A 19397-nucleotide genomic window follows, 5' to 3' on the forward strand; every position below is an offset into this window, starting at 1 on the left:
GTCATCCTGTTCCAGTTCACCCCTCTCTGTGGCCGCAGCTGAGATTGTGGGAGAAACGTCCTGCGGGCCACTGGAACGAGGTTGAGCTGTCCTGTGGTCCGCATGTCTGTCCCTCAGAACACCCACAAGCTGGCCCTTGAGGTCCACGATTTGGGCCATACGCGTGTCCATGGACCTCAGCAGCAGGCGGACCTCACGCACTTCTTCCAAAACCTGGCCCATCTGTCCCTGTATTTGTTCATATGCTCCAAGGACTCGGACGATGTTGGCCTGGCTTTGACACCAGTGTCCTGTCGATTTTGTCCCCCAGTTGCCCTCCCACCCGCCCTGCTGTCCCGGACCTGTGGGATTGCCACTTTACGCACCTTCAGACTCTCCCTGCCCTCCTCAGATTGATGGGTGGTGTTGGTATCCTCTGACACAGGGAGACCTGGTAGTTGAGGCTGCACAGGTCGTTGCAGCAGAGGTTAGCACAGTTGTTGTTGCTGAGGTGATGGTGGTGGGGACAGTGGGGGCCGGGGATATGGTGCGACCTGGCAGTCCTCCTGATGGGCCAGGTTCGTTCTCCGCATCCGAGAAACTGAGGAAGTCTGCATCCGAGGGTCCATGTTTGAGACTGGTTCTGCAGGTCGGTGTCCTCTTCTGCTGCAGTCAATTGTTGATCTCCTGTTGGACAGAGGTGAAATGGTCATTGCAGTGCACCCCACAAGGTTGGTGTTAGATATGTGGATGTTACATGTAATACACCACACAGTTTACATTGATATCACTTTGTTTGGCTGCACAGTAATGAGCATCATGACATGATGTTGAGCTACATACATTACTTGTCCATGGTGTGACAGGTCAATAGATACCATGCTCCATGTACAGATTGTATGATTTCAAGGACATGTCGTCATCTAACGACTAGCAGCACAAAAACTTTATGTGAGGCTTTTTTTTTGTTTACTCTGCATGGAAGACGTTACATCTGAGCAAGGACTTGCCATTGTAATCTTAGGCGTACCTTTGTCATATCATGTACTTTACTTTCTTTTATCCACTGACCATGCATGTTTGGTGTTACTATGGGCCTTGTTGCTCTGCCCCCATGGCACTTACACATGGCATTTAGTGCTGTGCATGATTGTGCCCTGAATTTCTTCAACATGTGACTTGGTGGTTCAAACTTTAATTTCTGTGACAGTTACATTTGCTTTTCTGTCTGTACACTGGAAGTGCCTATTGGATCTATGTTAAGTTGGATGACATGTGAGGGTTGGTGTGGTCATATGGATCCATGCTTTTTTGGACAAATGGCAGGGTGCATACACTGTCTACCTACCTGTTCTGGGACACAGGTGAGGTGAAATGCTGCCACATGGTTGTGGGTGTGGAGATTGTTTCATTCTGCTGAACTGTGGGACAAGGGGACCTGGTGGGAGTTGTAGTGATGGCTTCCCACCCACACCCCCTCCCTGTTAAGATGGCTACCTACCTGTTAGGTAAAGGTGAGCAATGCAATGGCTGACAAATGGTTGTGGGTGGGGGAGTGCTCCATCTTGCTGGGCTGTGGGACAAGGGGGCCTGGTGGGAGTTGTAGTGCAGGCTTCCCACACACAAACACCCCTCCCTGTTAAGATAGCTACCTACCTGTGAGTTTAAAGAGAGCACTGCAATATCTGCCACATGGTTGAGGGTGGGGGAGTGCTCCATCCTGCTCAGCTGTGGGACAAGGGGGCCTGGTGGGAGTTGTAGTGCTGGCTTCCTACCCACAAACATCCCTCCGTGTTGAGATGGCTACCTACCTGTGAGTTTGAAGAGAGCACTGCAATAGCTGTATCATGGTTGGGGGTGTGGGGAGTGCTCCATCTTGCTGGCCTTTTGGGCAGGGTGCCTGGTGAGTGTTGTAGTGCAGTCTTCCCCCCCATACAACCCCTCCCTGTTAAAATGGCTACCTACCTGTTAGGTGAAGGTGAGCGCTGCAATAACTGCCACATGGTCCAGGGTGTGGGGAGTGCTCCATCCTGCTGGCCTTTGGGTCAGGGTGCCTGGTGGGAGTTGTGGTGCAGTCTTCCCACCCACACCCCGCCCTCCCTGTTAATATGGCTACCTACATGCTAGGTGAAGGTGAGCACTGCAATAGCTGCCACATGGTTGGGGTGTGGAGAGTACTCCATCCTACTCGCCTTTGGGACAAGGTGCCTGGTGGGAGTTGAAGTGATGTCTTCCCACTCACACATTCCCCTACCAGTCAAGATGGCTACCTAGCTATTAGGTGAAAGTGAGCAATGCAATGGCTGACACAAGGTTGGAGGTGGGGGGAGTACTCCATCCTGCTGGGCTGCTGGGACAAGGGGCTTGGTGGGAGTTGTGGTGCTGGCTTCCCACCCACAAACACCCCTCCCAGTTAAGAAGGCTACCTACATGTTAGGTGAAGGTGAGCACTGCAGTAGCTGCCACATGGTTGGGGGTGGGGGGTGTGCTCCATCCTGCTGGGTTGTGGGACAAGGGGGCCTGGTGGGAGTTGTGGTGCTCACTTCCCACCCACAAACACCCCTCCCTGTTGAGATGGCTACCTACCTGTGAGTTTGAAGAGAGCACTGCAATAGCTGCCACGTGGTTGGGGGTGTGGCGAGTGCTCCATCCTGATGAGCTGTGTGGTAAATATTTTAGTAATTTACCTTGATCGGAATTTCTATAATATCAATAAGGTCAAGCATGAAGAGCAGAGTCCGTGGTGGTTAGAATTCGGGGTCTTTATTCAGTAACTCGAGTTAAGGGAGAGCTCCGTCACCCAAGGAGGCTCGGGAATAGTCTCTACTTTAATCACAGAAAACATGGCAATTATACATAAAAAAGAGGAAGGAGCTTCCCTTGAGTAATGTCAGTTACAAAGAATGGTGATCATACAGAGATCATGGCAGTTGAGATGAAACTGTGTCACAATAAAGAGGAAGTCATGGCAGAGGCAGAGAGTTAAGAAATAACCCTAGGCTGCTTCCTTGGATAAGAAAAAGGAGAAATGGTCATGACAGGATGTCTGGTGTCATGTGTTTAGCAAACAGGAGCTGGTTTCTCGGAATTGGTCGTGTGTCTTGGCAAACAGGGGCTTATTTCTTGGAATCGGCCTGACCATAAGCGGGGGTGGTTACAACGGGGGCTCGTTTCTCGGAATCGGCTTGACCATAAGAATGTACTGTTGCAGTCTGAGGAAGAGATGTGTTTGCGTGCAACCTTACGTTGATGTGCCCGGGTTTTCTAGTTACCGTCATGATGAGCTCGGGACGTGAAAGAGAGGGTGTATAATGGGACATAAACAACGAAAAATATCCATTTTCCACATTCCCTCCTTGTCCCATAATTAAGCATGGGCGGATTTTGCGAATTGGCAATCCGCGAACTTGCGTATTTACGGATTCGCAATCTGCAAAATCCGCGAACTCTCGCGAATTTGCGGATTTTTTTTTTGTGTTCGCAAGGGTTTCTGCCAGTTCACGAGGGTTGTGTACCAGTTCGCAATTGCGAACTTACTTGTCGGCTCGCAACGGCCACGACTTTGTTGTTTCTACGTCTGCTTCATCATCACAGGTTCACAGCACCCTCTGTTTCACCACTGCCACCCTCTGGTACACCCATGCCACCCTCTGGTACATCACTCCCACCCTCTGGTTGGTTTATCACTGTAGATTATGGGGGTGAAAAAAAGCAAGCACACCTGCCCTGCTTCAACTGACATGAATTAATTTAGGGTTGATTAATGTGTCACTGAATTTAAACTTCCAGTCTGGCTGGCACCTGCTTCCTTATCTGTAATTTGCTTTCTGTTGCAGTGCAATTTTTTTTCACAGGACCTTTGTGGCCTACTTGTAGCTATTCTCTGAGCCTGCTGTGAGGGTCAGAGCAGGGTCATAGAATAGTTGCAAGTAGGCAACTGAACTCTGAAGGGGCCCCTCAGGAAGCACTACAGGGAATGGTTACTAATGATAAGATTGAACTTTTGCACCTGCTGAGTGCTTTCAGTTTTGTCTGTAATTGCTTTCTGTTGCAGTGTAATTTTTTTAACAGGACCGTTGTTGTATACTTGTAGCTATTCTCTGAGCCTGCTGTGAGGGTCAGAGCAGGGTCATAGAATAGTTGCAAGTAGGCAAATGAACTCTGAAGGGGCCCCTCAGGAAGCACTACAGGGAAAGGTTACTAATGATAAGATTGAACTTTTGCACCTGCTGAGTGCTTTCAGTTTTGCAAAAATCCAAATATCCAGCAGCATCTACAAAAAGTAACCCTTCCAGGTCAAGATCCAAATCAAAGTGACCAGCACATGAAGAAAGCACTGGGAGGAGCCTGCTGGACAGGAACAGGAAGTTGGAGACTGTGGGGCACTTCCTTCCTCCCCCCCCCCAAAATGGACTCCTTGCAAAGAAAAAGTGCAGGCAAATGTCAACCTGAGGAGTTATTCTGATAAAAATCATAATTTTCAAGGTTTATGCTGCCTGCTGGTGGATTTCTTGTGCGAAATTGCAAATTTTGCAATCTCGCAATTGCGAGATTGTCGCTGCCCGCCGCATCTACGTGTTCGCAAGTGTTTACTCCCGCAAAATTGTATAGTATTCTAGTTGGCAAGTGCGACCAAGCAAAAAATCCGCTTCGCACGGATTTTACGAATTTTCGGCAAGTTCGCGAGAGTTCGCGGATTGCGAATTTGCCGAAAATCCGCAAACTCCGCGAGCGGAACGGATTTTACGCCCATGCTTACCCATAATATACCCTTTTAAGATTGTTTCTCTTAATCTACCTCTATGTGCATTAGGTTGTCCACTTGTTCCTGTAACTTAATCTTTTCCTTGTTTTTCTTTCTAGTTTGGGATCTGGGAATGCAGGTAGTGATAAAGAAAGTACAGAGTGCTGGGCCACACTGAATACAGAGGCAACAGGTGAAGAGGATGGCTAGAGCAAGACCTATGACTATAAGCGCCTTCCATCCCCATGAGGACAGGAGGCCCCAGAGCCAACCCGTCAGGGACCAGGCATCAGTGTCTGCATCTAGTTTTCTGGAAAGTACATGAAGGCGGGAAATAGCGGAATACACCGAGGGTGCATTATCTGGAATAAATATACAGCAGCTGGACCCGATCAGTTCACATACGCCACCACGGTCGGCCAATATGATATCTAGAACCATCCGGTTCTGTAACGTCATGAGTCTGTCGGCAGCCATCTCAGCGGTGATGTTGCTTAATGCACCAGCTGTCTCGTTTATGGCTCCCTGGACTACACGAGTCAGTTGCCTTATGTGGCGGCTGTTGATCATGGGCCCCCAGAAAGGGATAACTCCTTTAAAGAAGTCGCCAGCCTCTCGGTCCGCTGTATCTTCAGCATCTATGGCCCCCCTTTGTCGTCTATTGACTACAGTCGGAGGGTCACTTAGATGGTAATCAGCTGGGGCAGTGTAGGTAGGGGGGAGGAGAAATGCAATGTAGCACTTCCCGGACCAGCCTTGGGGTAGCCAAGTATGTGCGTGAGGTCCACAGATAAAATAGGTGTTGGGGCAGTGGCCATCGTTGGGAAGTTCAGATCAGGTAGAGTGTATGTCTTATTACACTCACTGACTCCCATTTTCTGACCCTTGCCCTTTCCTCTTACACAGAATAGGCCCTTATGAGGCACAGCCCATCCTCCCTGTTCTGTCTGTCACTTTTGTACTGAGAATGTTTCCCTGAAGGAGGTAGTATCATTAAAGAGGGAATAACTGGTATTTTCATTATTGTCTGCTCGTCCCCATGTCGCTGTGAAATCTACCATCTTTTGAACAGCTCGTACTGTCTTTGTTTTTATCTCGTTCCAGGTACTAGCGTTCTTGGCCTTGGTCTCAGGAATGTTTCTAACAGAAGCGGAGAATATCATAGAGAGAGCATAGGTAGATCCAGCATAGCCAAAAGGGAGAGGGATAAAAGGCATTCCTCCGTGTACGGAATGTGGAATTAAACCACAGACCCAACAGTTGGTTTTGTTAATAACCAGTTGGTGTTGGTGGAGCGTGGAGATGAACGTGTTATTGAAGAATTCTTTTCTTCTATTTTCGAGATGTGGAGGAAGATCTACATGTGAGTGCATAGCTGTGTTGTTCAAAGGCGTGGGGGAAGACGGTGGAAAAGATAGATGAAGGAACCAACCTAGGCAAGCCGTGATACAAAAGATAGAAATCATAAAGAGTAGGAAGATAGAAACTTTGTTACGTAATAATTTTATACAAAATGTATCTTCCATATTTTGGGCAGCTAGTCTGAGTCAATTTTGCATATGTGACCCGACACTTCCCAGCAACCGCTTCACCAAAACTACGTCTTGGACTTAAATAGCCACCGGTAGGCCGAGGTCAGATGCAATGTCTCTAGCTTGTTTCTGATGGGATCGCAGCCGCGATTTGTACTCTTCTTGAGGGGAAAGTCCAGGAAGGGGTGAAATAAAGTCTGTTGTCTTAATGTCTTTGGGGTTAGCTACACTGTCAGTAGGCTCAATGTCTTTGGGGTTAGCAACAATGTCAGTAGGAGTTGGTCCGAAGAATCTTTTGCAGTGGCTTGCGTGGAGCCACCCTTTTCGTCTTTCCACTTTGACTGCAGTCCTCATCGTGAGTAGTACCAGCTTGGGAGACGTCCACCTTCTTTCCAGGGGACTGGTGCGATCAAAGTTCCGGATTAACACCCATGTACCAGGCTGGATGGAGTGTTCCTCGGGCGTTGTCTTGTCTGGAAAGGCTGCAGCCACCTGTGAACGACAAGAACGTAGTGCAGACATCAAAGAAGCTAGGTAATCTGTCAGTACATTTGAATCAATATCAGTTAGCCTTTTAGGGGATGGGACACCCCAGATATTTGGAGGTCTCCCATATGTGACCGCATAGGGCGACAGACCCGTCCGGGAATGTGCCACCATTCGCATGTAGAAGAGAGCAACCGGAAGAGCTGTAACCCAGCCTATTTGTTTGTCAGCGAATACCTTAGCTAGTTTGGTCTTTAGGGTCTGATTATGTCGTTCGACTAGGCCCGTGGCTTGGGGGTGTCGAAAACAGTAGAATTTCCAGGTGTATCCTAACAGTAAGGAAACAGCCTCCATCAGTTTAGAGGGGAATGGTTGTCCGTTGTCAGAGTAGATGACTCTTGGCAACCCATACCGAGGGAAAAATTCCCTCACCAATTGCTTGGCTGTCATCTGGGCACCATAGTCTGGGACGGGTTATGCGTCAGTCCATCGGGTTAAGGTACAGACTACTACGAGGACATACTTATGTCCCCGACATCTCTCCATCTGTATGTAGTCCATTTGGAGGACTTCAAAGGGGTAATTTGGAGGATGGAACCCTCCTTGTTCAACTGAGACACTTTTCCGGGATTGAACTGACAGCAAATCATACAGGTTCGTACCTTTTGTTTGGCCGCTGAGCGTAGATGCTTGTTGTGCCATATCAAATTTAGGCTGTCTAACATTCCTTTTTCTCCTAGATGTGCGGGACCATGGGCAGTTTCTATGATTACAGGAACCATTATGTCAGGGAGAAACCATTTGGACTTGTCCTTTGTTACCCAACCCTGATCTGTGTGAGAACCTCCCTCTTCTTCCCATTTACTCTTTTCGGTGTAGCTTGGTTTTGGATGTCTACTACATCTTTGGTAGGATCGATAACTGGACAAACAGTCCTAACAATAGTTTCAGTATTTAGTGTTCCTGTCTGAGCAGCATGTTTAGCTGTGGCGTCCGCCAGAGCATTACCTTTAGTGATAGAGTCTATGACCTTTGTGTGTTCTTTGCATTTCAGTATAGCTACTTCTGTGGGTCTGTGTATTGATTCTAGTAGCTGAAGGATAAGATCTCCATGCTGTATCTTAGTTCCATGAGAGGTTAGGAAACCTCTTTCCTTCCATAACGTACCAAAATTATGGACTACCCCGAACACGTATTGCGAATCGGTGTAGATATTGACTCGTTTCCCTTTTGACCATTCACATGCTTGTGTAAGAGCTATGAGTTCTGCTGCTTGGACTGAATGCACGTGTATTCTAGCTGCCAGAAGGACTGTATTTTCTGTAGTGACAGCATAAGCTGCAGAAAGTTCACCTGTTTGGAGGCACATACAGGAACCATCTACAAACAGTATGTGTTCTGGTGCATTTAAAGGGACATCCACAAGATCAGACCGAGGCTTTGTGACTAGTTCGACTATTTCTAGGCAGTCATGGGTTTGGTTGTCTACTGGAACAGCAGGCAGTAGCGTAGCTGGATTGAGGATATTGCATCGTTTGATGATAATGTGGGGTTGGAATAGTGTGACTTCATAACCTGTGAGGCGAGCTATGGTCAAGTGTTGTGTCTGTGTCCTATTCAAAAGTAATTCTACTGCATGTGGGACTTGCACTTCAAGAGGACGTCCTAGCACTATGGAATCACTTTGTCGAATTGCCAGAGCCGTAGCTGCAACGGATTTTAAACAGGCATGCAAACCTTGTGCAACAGGGTCGAGAGTACTGGAGAAATAAGCACAGGGGCGATGTTTATTGGCCTGTGTTTGTGTGAGTACTGACAAGGCTGTACCTTCCCGTTCTGTGACAAAGAGGACAAAAGGTTTGGCATAATCGGGTGTAGCTAGGACAGGTGCAGAGCATAATGCTTGTTTAAGGGTGTCAAAAGCAAAGGTATGGTCAGGTGTCCATGGCAATGGAGCAGAGGTGGCAAAATCGGAGGTCGTTAGTTGTATCAGGGGCTTGGCCAAGTAGGCAAACTGGGGAATCCACTGCCTACAATAGGAAGTGAGGCCAATAAAAGCACAGACTTCTTTCTGTGTCTTAGGGACAGGAATGTTAAAAATGAGTTGGATTCTTTCTGGTGTGAGTGCCCTACCCTCCTTTGATAGCAGGTGTCCTAAGTATGCCACCTGCTGTAAACACAATTGCAATTTAGAGGGTGAAACTTTGTGGCCATGTTGTGAGAGAAACATTAGGACAATTTGTGATGCTTGTTCGCATTCCGGTTCGGAACGTGCAGTGATCAGTAAGTCATCGACGTATTGTAACAATGTTGTATTGGAGGACAGAACAATGTCGTCCAACTGTCTTTTAAGTGCCTGACTGTAAATACTTGGACTTTCTGTGTATCCTTGAGGAGCTCTTGTGAAACAGAAACTACGACCTTGTAGTGAGAATCCAAATAGGTATTGACTGTCTGGGTGAATGGGTATACTAAAGAACGCGTTTTTAAGGTCAATAACTGTAAAATGTGTGGCATGAGGATCTATAGCTCTTAGCAGAGTACTGATGTCTGAGACCACAGGGTATTGTGGTACCACACATTTATTGAGTTCACGTAAGTCAACTACAAGTCTGTAAACTGGTGGTGCACCATCATCAGTTTTCTTTCGGACTGGCAGAACTGGCGAGTTACATATGTTGGAAGGTACTTCTCTGACTACTCCTTTTTGTATCAAGTCATCGATGATCTGAATAAGGGCTTGTTCCGCATCTGGAGGTAACTTGTATTGTCGGACACGAGGTAGGACAACACCTTCCTTTAACGTGACTATGTGTGGTGTAATATCCATGAATCCTACGTCTGTTGGATCAGTAGCCCATAATGTAGCAGAAATGTCCCTTAATCTGACATCTAACTCTCGTGTGGTGGAATGACCTTTGAAATCTCTGAGGAATAGTCGGATTCCTTCCGGGGAACAGCATATCACAGCACCCAGTTCTTTTAATGTCTGGATGGCAAGTACATTTTCGGGACAGAATTTAGTAAGTACCAAATCGGTGGAAGTGGTAAGCGGGCCAACCTGAAGTGATACTGGTTCAGAAACTTTGTTGATGACTGGTGTACCTGAAAAACCCAAGGAAATACTATTTGAGCCAGAGAGGGGTACCTTGGGAACTTCGTTGTGTTGCACTGTCGTCCTACTAGCCCCGGTGTCGATCAGAAATTTTGTTTCTTTACCTAGGAGTTTAGCATGTACATAGGGACCCTTTTGAGTTGACCGGGACCGGGTTCAGTGGACGACTATCGTTTTCCTCCCAGCTGTCTCATGAAATTGTGGGGAATTCAGGATAGGACGACACTGGGTACTGTTAGAGTTGTGTCGCTAGTTTAGCATCAGCTGGGGAAGCTGATGTGGGAGCAGAGGGTCAAGGGGTATAGGTGCGAGGTTGTGTCTTTCCAGTGGCAATATTGTGTTGTAATACTGGACAGTCACGTACAAAGTGGCCGGGCTTTTTGCAATAATTGCAGGTAACATTTTCTTGTGATGCTGGAGGTTGCTTAGAGGTCTGATGAATTGTATTAGTCTGTGCTACCAATACCTTCATCTTAGTATCTTTTGTCCTTCTTTTCTCTTGTTCTTGTTCGTCCCTAATTCTGTTTTGATGATACTGGAGCATCTGAAGTGCTTGTGAAGGGGAACTAGCTTGCCAAGTGCTTTCAACTTTTAATACTCTATTTTTGATCATAGGTAAGGCATTTTCTACAAATTTTGGGACAAACAATCGACTATAGGCATCTCCACCTGAGGAGAGACCGCTATTGATGAGGAAACATTTCTCTAATCTTGTATAGTAGTCCCCTACATCCTCATCTGGTTTTTGTTTGCATGCAGAGATAGCATCCCAATCTTCTTTCTTAGTGTCCAACAACTGAGAGAGTATTTTTGGGAGAAGGCGAGGGAGTTCCAGAACTAGAGATCCCAGGCCTTGTCCAGGATCACGAGAAGTTTCTTCTTTCTCTAAATCTGCCCATGCTACCTTTTTCCCTTCAACCTCCCAATCTTTTCCTTTTAGTTTGTCGTATGTTCCTTGAGGTAGCAGGACTTTGAGGAGAATGTTGAGATCTTTATAAGTAAAGGAACCCATTTGAAGAATATCCTTGAGTTCCCTATGGAAACCCGTAGGATCTTTTTCATGAGAAGGGACCATTTTCTTCATTTCTAGGATTTCTAATTTTGTTAAGGGAGTGTAGAAAAATGTCTGTTGTAGTTTTCCTGCAGAATCTATGACAGGGTGTACTTCTCGAAAGGGAAATTGACCTTGGCCGTACTGTGGGGAATTTGAGTCATATATATCAGAAAAGCATTGGACATAGCGTTGTCGCTGATCCAGGAAAATATTGAGGAATTCTTGTCCCCTTGCCACCCACCTCCCTTCCAGACAATCCTGTAAGAGAGGACATAACATTTTTGGCGGGTAGCTAGTGTCTTCGTACATTGTAATGAGGTGTTGACCCATATAGATGCTAGCTAGTCTTTGAGATGTCTGAGGGAGCGATAAGAACATTTGAGCGACTATATCAGGGCCGTATATAGAGTATTGGGATACCCAATGGGTGCTTGATCGAGCAAGTTCTTTTTCTTGTGTGGTGAGTGGAGGCTCGTCGTCCATCCAATCATCCAAGGCTTCTTGTGTTTGTTGGAATAATCTATCTGAAGAAGCTGACAATTTTTTAGTCTTATTTCTGAACTGTCCGCTACCTTGGGAACGAGGGATACGGGAACGTACTGCTCCGTGAAAAGCAGTTCCTTCTTCCCTATCTTCGTCTGTACCCTCATTCTCGGTCTCCTGGGTAGGGGCATCTTTTTGGTGTGAGTCGGAAACTTTACTGATAAAGAGAGGGATAAAGAGACCTTTTTCTTTTATTTTATTATAACTACCTGTTACCAGTGGTTGGTCTAGCTGAAGTAGGTCGCCGGGAACCTTTATCCCAGCGCTTGATATCATACGGATAAAACAGGTAATCATAAATCGTGAGAGGCATTTTCTATGAGCGATAGGTCTATTTTTAATAGTCTCTTGTAGGACTTCTAAATTTTCTCCTGTTCGGAGAGCCTCGTAAATTTTATTCAGACAATTCGTGACATTTGGTACCTCCCGTATGCCTTCTAGAGCTTCCCGTAAGCGATAGGAGACATTTGCTTGTGAACCTTCCCCTGGAATGGGGTCGTACTCACATTCTAACATAGGTGGAACACCCCCCGTAGTGTCAGGGATGGGTTCCGTCTGGGTAACTACTCGTCTGGCTGTTATTTGATCAGTATAAGCAGGAGGTGGTTCCATTAAATAGGTGGTAATGAAGTCTTTGGGCACAGAAGGAACCTTAGGACATGGAGGTGCTGTGGGGATATTAGGGTCTGAACTATCCTCGGACCCTGTCTTTTGCGAGAGGACGGGATATATACCCGTCGCGGAGGCCGAGACCTCCCTTTTCATTTGTTCAAAATTAATATCATCATTCTGTTCCTGTAACTTTCTCATCCTACTTTCTTCCGACATTCTCTTTGCTTTCTCTACTTTCCCTTGCTCTTTCAGTTCCCTTCGATGTGCTTCCTTTCGCCATATTTCGACACTCTCTAACATCGAGGGTCTTGCTTTCTTTTCCCAACATTTCTCTTCAAACGCCATGATACAATTCAAATCCCATGTGCCACTCTTTGGCCATCTGATCGCAATTTCTAAATCTTTAGTGTAACCTTCCCAAAGATCCAAATACAAGATGGCACCAATTCCATATTTCGTATACATGAAGTAACCAGGAGTATCCTTCGGGGGGACTGGTACAGATTCTTCCAGTAACCCCTTCCGGGTACCCAGTTTACACAATTTAGAAAACAAAGGCATTGTGTCAATACAAATAAAAATTTACACTTGATAACTTGATATACCCTTAGTATCAGAATACAAACATACCGTTTTCTAGAAACCTAGAACCCGTCTTGACTGTTTTCTGAAAAAGATCAGAACCCGTCTTGATACACTCCCAGCAGTACTCACCGAGGTGCAGAGAACTTGAAGACCTTGAAGATCTGGAAGATCTGGCCACTGGACTAGTTGTGCTGCGCTCTTGATCAGGGACTTGTCGGGGTTCTGAAGACCTCGGACTCGGCAACTTCACAATGTTCGGGCTCTGGGTCGAGACTTCCGCTGTCGTCCTCACCGCCTCGTGTGGATGGCTAGGCCGCGGCTCGGTCCCTCTTCGACACGAAGGAGTTCATGCAGGAACACCCTGCAGTGTGCACTTGGAAGTCCGTCGATGTCTGGAGAGACAAGTTCGGGTCCGCATCACCGGCGTGTGGGGAGAAAGGGAAGTTCCTGTTCGGGCGCCAATTAACTGTGGTAAATATTTTAGTAATTTACCTTGATCAGAATTTCTATAATATCAATAAGGTCAAGCATGAAGAGCAGAGTCCGTGGTGGTTAGAATTCGGGGTCTTTATTCAGTAACTCGAGTTAAGGGAGAGCTCCGTCACCCAAGGAGGCTCGGGAATAGTCTCTACTTTAATCACAGAAAACATGGCAATTATACATAAAAAAAAGAGGAAGGAGATTCCCTTGAGTAATGTCAGTTACAAAGAATGGGGATCATACAGAGATCATGGCAGTTGAGATGAAACTGTGTCACAATAAAGAGGAAGTCATGGCAGAGGCAGAGAGTTAAGAAATAACCCTAGGCTGGTTCCTTGGATAAGAAAAAGGAGAAATGGTCGTGACAGGATGTCTGGTGTCATGTGTTTAGCAAACAGGAGCTGGTTTCTCGGAATTGGTCGTGTGTCTTGGCAAACAGGGGCTTATTTCTTGGAATCGGCCTGACCATAAGCGGGGGTGGTTACAACGGGGGCTCGTTTCTCGGAATCGGCTTGACCATAAGAATGTACGGTTGCAGTTTGAGGAAGAGATGTGTTTGCGTGCAACCTTACGTTGATGTGCCCGGGTTTTCTAGTTACCGTCATGATGAGCTCGGGACGTGAAAGAGAGGGTGTATAATGGGACATAAACAACAAAAAATATCCATTTTCCACAGCTGTGGGACAAGGGGGCCTGGTGGGAGTTGTAATGCAGTCTTCCCACCCACACACACCCCTCAGAGTTAAGATGGCTACCTACCTGTTAGGTGAAGGTGAGCATTGCAATGGCAGGCACATGGTTGTGGGTGTGAGGTGGTGTATTACATCTTGCTCAGCTTTGGGACCGGGGTGCCTGGTGGGATTGTAGTGCTGGCTGCCTGTGCACATGCCCTCATGGTAATCTTGCTAGCTACCTTTGTGGTGTATCAGAGGGAATGGATGCTGGATCTGTGAGACATGTTTTGGGGAGAGTGTGATGCACATGCATGCATTTGGGCCTAGGAGGTGTTGCGTTGTAGTTGTGCAAGACAGTACATAGCAGTGTAATGTTAGACATTTGTTGGTACTTACCAGCCTCCATTCCCCCGGGTAAACCTGTGAGACTCTCTGGATGCAGTGTGCCAAGCACCTTCTCCTCCAATTCAGTGAATGTTTGTGGTGAAATGGGAGGGCCACCACCAGTCATCTGAGCCAGCTTAATGTTCTTGTTGTTCCTCTCTTTCACCTTGCTCTTGTGGTCATTCCATCGCTTCCTGATCTCCTTCTTGGAGCGGGGGACAGTCCCTACTGCATTGACTTTGTTGACTCTCCTTTCCCACATTTGAGTTTTTTCTGGCTTGTGGTGTCTGTTGGACCAGGCTTCCAAACAAATGTGGTTCTACTCTGATTACCTCATCTGTCATCACTGACAACTCATTGTCAGCGAATTTGGGCATTTTCTTCTGTGACATGGTGTGCAAATGTGTGAACAGTGCAGTTGGGAAGGTGGTGGTGGTGGTGATGTGTGTGGTGTGTGTGTTGTGCTAGTGAGATATGTGGTTATTTGCCTCTCCTTTCTGCTGTGGGGTTGGTTCCTTCAGTTGTGGAGCTGTGCAAAGGATTCTGGTCAGAGAAGGGGCTGGTTTTATACTCATCTATGTGGGTGGGTCAAAATGGAGTATTTCTGTCATGTGTGTTGTGTGGGTTGACCTGGGAATTGTATTTTTTACTTGCCAAGGGGATGTGTCATTGGGGTGTGTTTAATGTTTTTTGAGGCAGAGCCAGATTGCTGGCCACACTTGGTAGCCTTGTAGTGTATTTTTTTGTCGACCCCCATTACTGTTTAGAGCAACCGCGGCGGTGGGAATACAACAGCTCTCCCGCCGACTCTCCCATTCATCTATTGTAGCGATCGCAGTGGTCAGAAACAGCGGATTGTTCCGCTATCACCGCAATGGTATCCTGATTTGACGTGCGGTCATTCCTCTGGCCGTACGGCGGTTTTGGGTCTTTCCGCAGCAAATCCGACATTCACATGCTCCGCACGCTCGCGGCGGTCTTTATGGAATCCATCCGCCGCGGTCGGATCATTCTAATCTGACCACCGCTTTTCCCGCAGTGCATGCAGACAGTTAATTTCCACTACCACGTCGGTCGGAATGGTTTTCTGACCGCCATCCTAATCGACCCCATAGATTCCACTCAACAACTCTCGGTGGATCCTAGAGGCACAGAGTGCATCCCGGAATGGATGCTGTGAGCATAGGGTTTACTTAGCGACCCTCTATAGATAAGGTTAGCGATCCCGGATGGATTTTGCAGACATAAGCTAAAAGCGTCCCGGGATGGACAGTGTGGATCCTGAATTTATACCATCAAATGTACCTGGTAGGTTTGCTCATATACTTTCTTTTAACTCTAATTTTCGTTGTATTTAATAGACCTGCAAACAATCGAATGCAATGCTTTCAACTTTCCAAAGGAAAACTCATTGCACTCCAAGTCAAAATCAGTAATTAACGAGTGAGAAGTTTTTAAAATCCAAAATATGAATTCCCTCCTCAATTTCTTATTCTTTATTCATAATTTTCCACAGAACAGTTCCAACCCCAAACAAGATCTGTACATCTTAGCCGTCTGGAAGAAAGAACACATTCTTCAAATCCAACATGTTCACACTCCAGTTAGCTTTGTTACGAGTTACACCTCATTGCAAGATACCAACCACCTGTGCAATATTCCAATATTCAAACACCAAGGGGTCGATTCTGATTCGGGGAAAAAAACGTCCGTACGATTTGTATCCGGAGCCCTCTCCGTACGAATCGTACCCGTCTGTCCGAGTCGCGAAGTACGATCCGTTTTCCGTGAATCCGTCCGAATCGTCGCGATCCGTAGGTATTGCAAGGCTGAAACCGTGAACCATACGACTCGTACACATACCGTACGACTCGTACACATGCCGTACGACCCGACGAGTACGATCCGGACCGGGGGATGAGGACGCGATTCGTACGGTCCACGTCAGGTAAGGGCGTGTCGTACGAAAAAGCACACAAACACATACACACCGTACGGTCCGTACCCCCCATGATCGCAGGGGTACGCACCGTACCTCTGCCATCATGGGGTGTACGAGCTGTACCCCCATTGTACGATCGGTGTACGAGCCGTACCCTCATTGTACGATCGGTGTACGAGCCGTACCCCCATTGTACGATTGGTGTACGAGCCATACACCCATCGTACAATGGGGGTACGGCTCGTACACCGATCGTACAATGGGGGTACGGCTCGTACACCGATCGTTCAATGAGGGTACAGCTCGTAAACCGATCGTACAATGGAGGTACAGCTCGTAAACCTATCGTACAATGGGGGTACGGCTCGTACACCCCATGATCGCAGGGGTACCGTGCATACCCCTGCGATCATGGGGGGTACGCACCTTACCCGGGGGCCGTTCCGTACCTGTTTCCACATGAACTCTGCTTTTACGGCTGTTTTCAGTTCCCGTAGAAAAAGGGTCATACGGTGCGTACCTGACACGTATCGTACTTGCTGGGTCGTAAAAACCAGCCACGAACCGTACAGATGTCACGTACAGTGGGTTCCGAGGGAGAATCGTACGGAGATTAGAGTCGTACGGTGTCTTGTACGACTCGTACGGAGAACGGTTCCTGGTACGGATTGTACTTCGTCGTACATACGGGGGACGTTGCAGGGTACGATACGTACGGGAAAAACGCTCCGAACGGCTATTCAGAGCGGTTTTTCCCGAATCGTAATCGACCCCCAAATATTCATACATAAATACTTGGAGGCCAATAGTAAGGCTGATTCTGAACTGTACTGAGCACAAAACCTAGATTGTAAATGGTGAAGTATGTTATTTGAATCCATGAAACTAATCAGATGAGCATTGATATGTTTCTCAGTTACTTTTGAGAACAAGCATTGGCATTGCCAATAGGTCTCGCTTTTGGGACCTTATAAGTGTTTAGCCATGCAACAGTTGATTTATTTATTTATTTATTTTGTGTTTTATAGAGCGTGTACTTGACCCGTAATAGATTTGTACAAGAGGCATGGGATCACAAGAGTATAACATAAATTAGGGAGTGTGGGGGGGTGCTGAGTACAAGAGGGATAGAAGTATACAAATACAGTTAATATTACAGTTGCTGAGGACAGATTTCTTGGTGGGGCGAAGGTCGAAGGAGGGAGACAATAGTCTCTGTGGTGGTTGTGGGACGGGGTTTAGCCGAGGAATTTACCATGAGGAAGGATTTAGCCTCCTCCTTTTTGAAACATGAAAGAGAGGGGATTCTTCTGATGGCGAGTGCGAAGGAATTCCATGTTCTTGGTGCAGCCCCAGCGAACGCCCGATTATAGTTTTTTTTTCCGAAAGCGTGCAGGCTGGAGTAGGAGGGCACTGGCAGACTAAGAGTTTCTGATTCCTCCAGATGCCGCACGTTTCTGTGCCAGATATGCAGGGGAGTTTGAGTTTAGGGCCTTGTGTGTGATGCATGCCAGCTTAAGTTGTATTCTGGCCTCGAGAGGATGCCAGTTAAGCGCTTTCAGATGAGGAGAGATGTGATCAAATTTCCTTGTGCCGGTAAGTTGTCTGGCGGCTGCATTGAGGCAGGCTTTTAAAGGTGCTAAGGAGATCTTGGGTAAAGCAGAGAGGGTGGAACAGCCATATTCCAGTCTAAAAATGACTAGTGCTTGGACTCCCAGTTTTATATCGGGAGCGTCGATGTGGTCTCGCATGTTCAAGTTGCAATCCAAGGTTATTCCCAGAGAGATTTGGCCGAGTCCACAATGGTCGGTAGACAATTTAAGGCTGTGATGGCTTTAACCCATGTCTGGATCTCCGGGTTGGTTTTAGGCAGGGAAATTAGAAGAAATTCAGTTTTCTTTGCATTGAGTTTGAGTTGGTTGGAGGAGAGCAATTGGACGGTCAGCTTGAGGGCCTCATTCAGGGAGGGAATCTCCTCGAGAGATGTTTTTGCACCAAGAATATTGTGCTGGATAATTAAATACTTATACCCCCAAAGGTGAGGCCTATTGGCTATGCCAATGCTTGTTTTCTGTGGAAGCACAAAACTTCTGTGCAATCAAAACATGTACTCTTCGATACCAGCATGTGAGCACAGTCAAAGACCCTCTCTACAGTACTCCTGAAAGCTCTTCATTAGGTTGATCAAATTACAACTGGCAAGCCAGACCTTAAAAAAGTCATGATGATGCAGCGGTGTAATTGTCAACATGCACGCATGGAGGGTGCAATTTCATTTTACTGATCTGAGATAGGTAAACAAAAAAAAGTGTTATTTGGCAGCAATTAACCCGTTTGCTGCTACCGCGATTTCGCGGTGGTGCGGAACTTCCGCAAAATGGGCGGGGCTGCGTTGGCCGTTGGACGTGCGCAGCACTAAGAAGGTAGTTCTCGCAACGTCGAACGGCCGACGGCAGCACTTATGGGGTTAATTAAAACATATAGGGGCAGATTTACAAGCCCCTTGCGCCACTTTTGCGTCACTATTCCCATGTTAAAAGTGACGCATAAGTGGCGCAAGGGGCTTGTAAATCTACCCCATAATATTTAAAAACTGGAGGGGCTCAACAAAGGAGCGGATTCGGGTATTGGGGGAAGGAGTATGGGAACTGAAGCTGACAAGGGAGGGAGCAACAAGGAGGGGAAGTGTGGCTCACTGGTTAGAGGCGGCAGGCCTGAGAGCAGAAGTCAGCCTGGGACCAGGGTTCAATTCCGGACGCGGCAGGGTCGTGGACCTTGGTCAGCGGACTCGATAATTCTCGCTTCGGTGCTTACTCTAATCAGGGGTTCCACTCGGCAACTCTGGGCATTAGCTTGCCTAATCTCCACAACGGCCCCACCAATTCCAGGGATGCCTGGCTCCACCTTGGGGACTCCCAGCAAGGGACCATCCCACAGGGAAAGCCAGGACGGGTTCCCCAGAGTTATACAGCGCCGGGACGCCCCGTTGCTGGGGCAGCTGTGCGCTTTACAAGTATACTACATTTACATTTACATTTACATTTACATGAGGAAGAGAACAAAACTGGGGCAAAAGGCAAGAGTAGCACAGCGCTGGGAGGGAGCCGAAGCACATGGTCGAAAGTGAGCAACACAGAGCACTAGGAGGAGAGAAGCAGATGGATGAGAGGATTAACAGTGCGCGACGGGGATGGGAGGGGGACAGAAGTACACCAGGGAGACAGCTGGAAAACACTTGCACACTTATCAAGTAAGAAGAAAAAAATA

The 19397-nt window shown here is 47.2% G+C and overlaps 1 long non-coding RNA gene across 1 annotated transcript in view; it reads right to left on the reverse strand.

Moving 5' to 3' along the window:
* Nucleotides 1–340: 340 nt before the first annotated feature.
* The window catches only part of LOC144753842 (uncharacterized), a 233791-nt gene continuing 214734 nt past the window's right edge, over nucleotides 341–19397 (reverse strand). Inside the window, exon 4 of the long non-coding RNA XR_013594559.1 lies at nucleotides 341–666. This is a non-coding gene — a long non-coding RNA (uncharacterized LOC144753842). The remainder of the gene's footprint in view (nucleotides 667–19397) is intronic.

The sequence above is a fragment of the Lissotriton helveticus genome, chromosome 5_1 (assembly GCF_964261635.1).
Source record: "Lissotriton helveticus chromosome 5_1, aLisHel1.1, whole genome shotgun sequence".
Lineage (NCBI taxonomy): Eukaryota > Metazoa > Chordata > Amphibia > Caudata > Salamandridae > Lissotriton > Lissotriton helveticus.